The following is a 6,000-nucleotide window of genomic DNA, read 5'->3' as shown; positions in this document are numbered from 1 at the left end:
TTGCATTATAACTTTTTTGTATTCAATGACAGATTTTACCTCCAAACGCGGGGTACTGCTATGGGGGCGGCCTGTGCGCCCACCTATGCGAACATCTTCTTAGGATGGTGGGAGAAAGAATTCGTCTTCAAAGATACCCATGATAATTTTACATCTAATATCATCATGTGGACAAGATACATAGACGATATCTTTTTGATATGGGAAGGGGACCTACAACTGTTACATCAGTTTATAGAGTGCCTAAATGACAACAATCTTAATCTTCGTCTTACCCATAACATCAGCCAAACGGAGCTACCTTTTTTGGACTTAATGCTATACAAGGACCAAGAGGGAATGATCGCCACAAGTTTGTACCGTAAAACTACCGCGACAAACACTTTGCTGCACCAGACTAGTTCACACTTTCATCCCACCATAGAAAATATACCAAAAGGAGAATTCCTGCGTCTTCGCAGGAATTGCTCAGATGATCACAAATTCAAAAAACAGAGCATAGAACTGGCCCAACGATTACGGGAAAGGGGGTACAGTAATACTTCAATAAAAAAAGCTTCTCGGAATGCAGAGTTTGTCCCCAGGGATGAAATCATCTTTAAGAAGAAAGAAACAACACAAAACACAAATACTATCAGATTCGTGGGTAATTATTGCCATGAATGGAAGGAAGTCAGTGAAGCAATACAAAAACATTGGCATGTATTGCACACTGACCCCGTCTTATCAGAAAAACTGGGTACACGTGTCTCCATGAGCTGGCGAAGGTCCAGAAATTTAAAAGACCATTTGGTCCAAAGTCATTTTCAAAGAATACCTACTAAGAAAATCACCACAACAGGAACATATCCCTGTGGTAGATGCAAAGCTTGCAGACATATCGAAGTAGTGAAGGAAGTAAAAGACAAATATGGGTCAGAACTCAAAATTAATGACTATATGAATTGTCTTACTGAAGGTGTCATCTATTGCATCAAATGCAGTTGTGACAAAAAATATGTGGGTATGACCACTCGCCCACTGAAACAACGTGTCTTAGAACACATTGGGACTATACGTAATGCCATCTCTGATAAAAGAAAGATGAAACCATTGACCACAGTAGCACGCCACTTCTACCAACATCATGACAACAGATGGGAAGACCTCAGAGTCTTCGGACTTGAAAAAATCAAACTCGGAATACGTGGTGGAAGCTTGACTGACATCCTTTTGAAGAAAGAATGCGAGTGGATTTTCAAGTTAGGCACTATTCACCCGTTTGGTATGAATGAAAACATCAATTATGGAGTTTTCTTAAATTAAATATAGCAATCCCAGTGCTCTAATATCCCCTCTTCTCTTTCTTCCTTTTTCTTTTTCTTTTCCTTCTCTTTTTATCTTTTCTTTTTCTTACCCCCTTTTCCCTCTAATAATTTTTATTACTAATTGCACTTATTGTACATATACTACAATTAACTCACACCATAGATCACAACCACCAATAATGTTATTAATATATTTTATAAAAATTAATATTTATTAACAAATTTTATTTATATTATTCAATTAATTAATTTCCTTACAATCACTTGTCCCCACAACCAATTTTTTCCCCCTTCCCCCCCCCCTAAATAAACCCCCTCCCCCCCACCTTACCCCACCTTTTTCCCAAAAACAATCCCTCCCTCCCCCTCCTTTTCCCTTCTCCTTTCCCCCCCCCCCCTCACACACAAACCTTCTCATAATAATTTTATTTTTAAAATATGTGTTTTGTTCCTTTAAACACAATTGCATATTATTATCATAATAAATAATTTAACACTCTTAGGTTTCAGCAGTCACGACCACCTACTCACCAATTTTACTATACCTCTATTTTAAATTCATATATATATATATATAAGAAAATAATCTTTATAAAAATTGCACTTGTATTTTCCTCTTACTATGTATACAATTACTTTAATAATGGCACAGGCAAACTAAGTGCTGTGCATGCTTTTAATAATTAGTGTCTTTCAAGTTTTTATACTCTAATCAATTGCTCCACAAATGATATTATCACCATATCCTTACCCTTTGTAAATATTAACTAAAAGAATTAATTCTATCAGCTCTTTTTAAATATTTTAAATAATTAAAATAACTATATGATCGTTCATTTTATTGCTCAATGGTCCCTCTAACTGTCAATCAGGACATATCATTCAATGGGAACCTGCAAAGACGATACTGATTATGATAGGCCAAATTACCTATCAATCTATTGCTCAGAGTCAATCAGCACACAGTATCACCAATATAAGGACAAACCAGTAGGCTAGAAACTACTGACGCCCTGTGACCAAGCTTTACGCGAAACGTACGTCAGGACATCCTCACGGTCACGTGGTGCGCACACGTGACCGCAACGAGCCGCTCTCGGCTAAGTCCGTCGCCTAGGGAACCAGAACAACAGGAAGCACAGTGCGGCCAAAGCCCGGCAACTAGCCCAACGTGGGCAGACGCGGGCGTACGCGGCCGGCACCTTTCAGATACCAGGATCTCCCTCTCCATACAAGTAGGATCTAAACCTTAAAATTATATATCAGATTTGGATATTTCATTTCATTTATGCATCAGCGCATGGACAGGTACTTAGTGAAATTTTACCTATATGTTACACAGACTGCGATATTACACTAAGTGACATTAATTATCAACAGCAAAGGAATATATACTAAACTGATTTGGGGTCCACATCTTTATCAAAAAAAAGCAGATGTGGATACATCTGTTAAACCCTGGACCCCATTTAAAACAAAAACGCTTTCTGTTTTCTCCTTTACACTGTATGGGCACTCTATGAATACATACAGTGTCACCTCAGTTGATATTAATTCACTTTTGGTTTTTGAGAGTTGTGTTTTTCACTGCTCAGCTGATTCACAGAATTTATAGTGTAACTACGCATGCAATCTGTGGCTTTGGAGACCAAATTTGGAGGTTCCCTATTTTCTGCATGATTATAATAATATCATTTATTCAATGTTAGATTTACATATATGTGATAATTATGCAATATATAGGTTTTTTCCTACCCATACTGCGACTACCTAAGCCCTGATAATCTAGATGGATATTTAATCATTTAGTATATCCTATCAACTGTGATAAAAAAATTTCACTTGTGGCTCATACGACAATAATAATCGGCTCTCATCTGTGCACAATTTTGGACACAGTGTGACAAGGGTGAGCATAAGGTCTGCGGTCATACCCCGCTGGAGATGCCCAATCTCATCTGATCTTGGAAGCCAAGCAGTGGAGGGCCGGGTTAAGTACTTGGATAGGAGACTACCAAGGAACACCCTGGTACTGCAAATATTTGCCGCCCACTTGTCACTAGTAATAGAGCACCACCTTACGTCTCGGTTATGACCTATGATTCAATCATCTGCTAGGATCAAAATTCCCAATTGGGATATATAGCAGTTTACAAATGACGGTCATTTTTCCAACAAATGAGCAACTTATAATCACAGACTGAGCCACAGCTGGATATACCCATCCCGGCCAGAATTAGGTATTGGTACCTTGTATCTTGTACATCATTCCCCATATTTTCGCAATGTCACTATTTAAACATATACTGGCGCCAAATTGAACTCCCCAATAATCATTTTTAATGAGAACTAATAAAAATTTTGTATTTTAGCTAGCTATTTTTTGACATTAGAGTCATACAATATTATCTGTATAAGAGTGCTTCCCAAAAAAGAGTCTTCTTTTTTTCTTTTCAAAGTTTACATCATGTTTAACTGACTCGGGGGAGCACCACTGATGGGTAGTCTTTTGATACAAAAAGGAATGTGTTACCTTACGTATCTACTCCCCAAAATAAGGATTTGAACCCTAAATTCCATTATCAGTATTTACAGATAATTATCATCACACATATACATCAAAAGACCAGTGCGGTTTCCATTTTTTGTTTCTTAAATAACTGTACTTGTGACTGGTCCCCAGTCTTCTCGGAAACACCTGCACGGTAATATAAAGGTAACAGATATTCCTTCTTCAGGAAATCTCTGTTCCTCATTATTATTTTTTCTCTCTATCTTTCTTTTTTTCGGGAGTCCTCTCATGAAATATGAGTTTTAATCTTAAACAAGAGCTGAGTTTAAGACGCAAAAATAAGGATAATCTAGATGATATCTTTCCGAGTGAAATCACAGATAATGAACCTCATATCAGTTGGGAATCAGACTTTCACAAACTGAATGGGCTGCTACGCAAACAAATTAGGACCACCTGGGACCTCACAACTCTGGAAAACTATATTAAAAATAAAATATCGCCCAGAGGCCTTCGTCCAAGAATCTTTCCGGCATTCGATTTAGCGAGTGAAAATTTGAAGAAGGAATGGGAAAATACTCTCCTAAAATGTTCAAGTGATCTTATGAACATTTTAACTAAACATAACAACTTGATACTGGAAGAATGCGAACGCGAGTTGGAAGACCTGGGCAAAAAATTAGAAACTTGGGAAAAGGATTCACAATTCCAGAAGTGTTTTGAACATAACAAACAAGAATTACAGGCATATGAACAATCCATCATAGATCGTAAACGAACAAAATACGCCAGAGACAAAAAGGACTTTGCCTCGGGAAGAGTTTTTAAATGGCAAAGGTCTAACTGGAAAAGAAATACAACCCAATATACAGGTGAATATTTATCCTCAGAGGCGGAAACATCTGGAACAGAAGACACTGTTGACTACATACCCGACAAACATTTGGGATCTAGAGGACAAACAAGTAGCAGCCAATATAATCCCTCCCCCTCTACTACCTCTTCCACTTCTTTTTTAGGGAACCCCCGAACAGGGAGGGTACGAGGAAGACAAAGAGGAGGAAGACGAGGAGGGGGCGGAAGAGGAAGAAGAGGTCAGCAACAATGGGATTTCTCACCCCCTCTGACCCGAAACAAACAGAGGAGATGACAACCACCAGTCCCCTGACTATGGTGGAAAACATACAACATGATAATAAACTCAAAATCATCAATCTTTCTGAACATATACTTACAGATGCACAAAAATCCATACTAAGTAAAGGCCTGACATTTTCTCCCACAGGACACTTTGAAAGGTTCAGATGGGAGAAGGACCTGAAACTATTTGGAAGGAAATTAATACTGACAAAACTTTACAGTGATAAAACAACTCCCACCACTACAAGAGGAGAAACCCCTGAAATAGAAGAAACCGCAACCCCAGATCTTCAAGCAATGGAGGAAGAAGCAACCCCAGATCTTCAAGCAATGGAGGAAGAAGCACTGGCTGCATTATATGAATTACAACAAGACCAATATAGGTCCAATCGTACGGACCACAGACCACCTATCAGACCAGTTATTAAGAAGAAATCCACATACTACCCACCGGAACAAATATGTCCAGAAGTTCAGGTATTTCAAAAACTAGTTGCAAAAGAATTTGATCTCATCCATACCAATAAAAAACATTTTCGCCATTCAAATATGACATATCAAGAAAGAAAGGCCATGAGGGAGATACAAACATGGCAGGATGTCCTAATCAAGCCATCGGACAAAGGAGGTAATATTGTGATCTGGCCAAAAACAGACTATATTAAAGAAGCATTACGTCAATTAGAATCCACTGACTGTTACAAAAGAATACTTCTTAACCCCCTGGATAACTACATGTCGGTCTACTGTAAAATTATTACTCAGGCCCGAGAACAAGGATTAATTACAAAACAAGAATATGAATACTTACATATTCAGAATCCAAAAATTCCTACATATTACATGCTGCCAAAAGTGCACAAAAATATTCTAAAACCACCTGGACGACCAATAGTATCAGGTATAGGAGGATTAACTGAAAAGGCTAGCATTTTTCTGGATTTGCACCTTAGACATCTTGTACTGGGTCTTCCTTCATATATACAAGATACAGCAGATATACTTAGGAAATTGCACGACGTGAAATTGGAGGACAACCAA

At 38.1% G+C, this 6,000-nt stretch overlaps 1 pseudogene; it reads left to right on the top strand.

The window, feature by feature from the left end:
- The first annotated feature begins 3,227 nt into the window (after positions 1–3,227).
- LOC134942930 (5S ribosomal RNA) lies at positions 3,228–3,348 on the top strand (annotated as a pseudogene).
- Positions 3,349–6,000: the final 2,652 nt, after the last annotated feature.

The sequence above is a fragment of the Pseudophryne corroboree genome, chromosome 1 (assembly GCF_028390025.1).
Source record: "Pseudophryne corroboree isolate aPseCor3 chromosome 1, aPseCor3.hap2, whole genome shotgun sequence".
Taxonomy (NCBI): domain Eukaryota; kingdom Metazoa; phylum Chordata; class Amphibia; order Anura; family Myobatrachidae; genus Pseudophryne; species Pseudophryne corroboree.
Note: the sequence above shows the minus strand (reverse complement) of the source record. Positions and strands in the feature narration are given on the sequence as shown.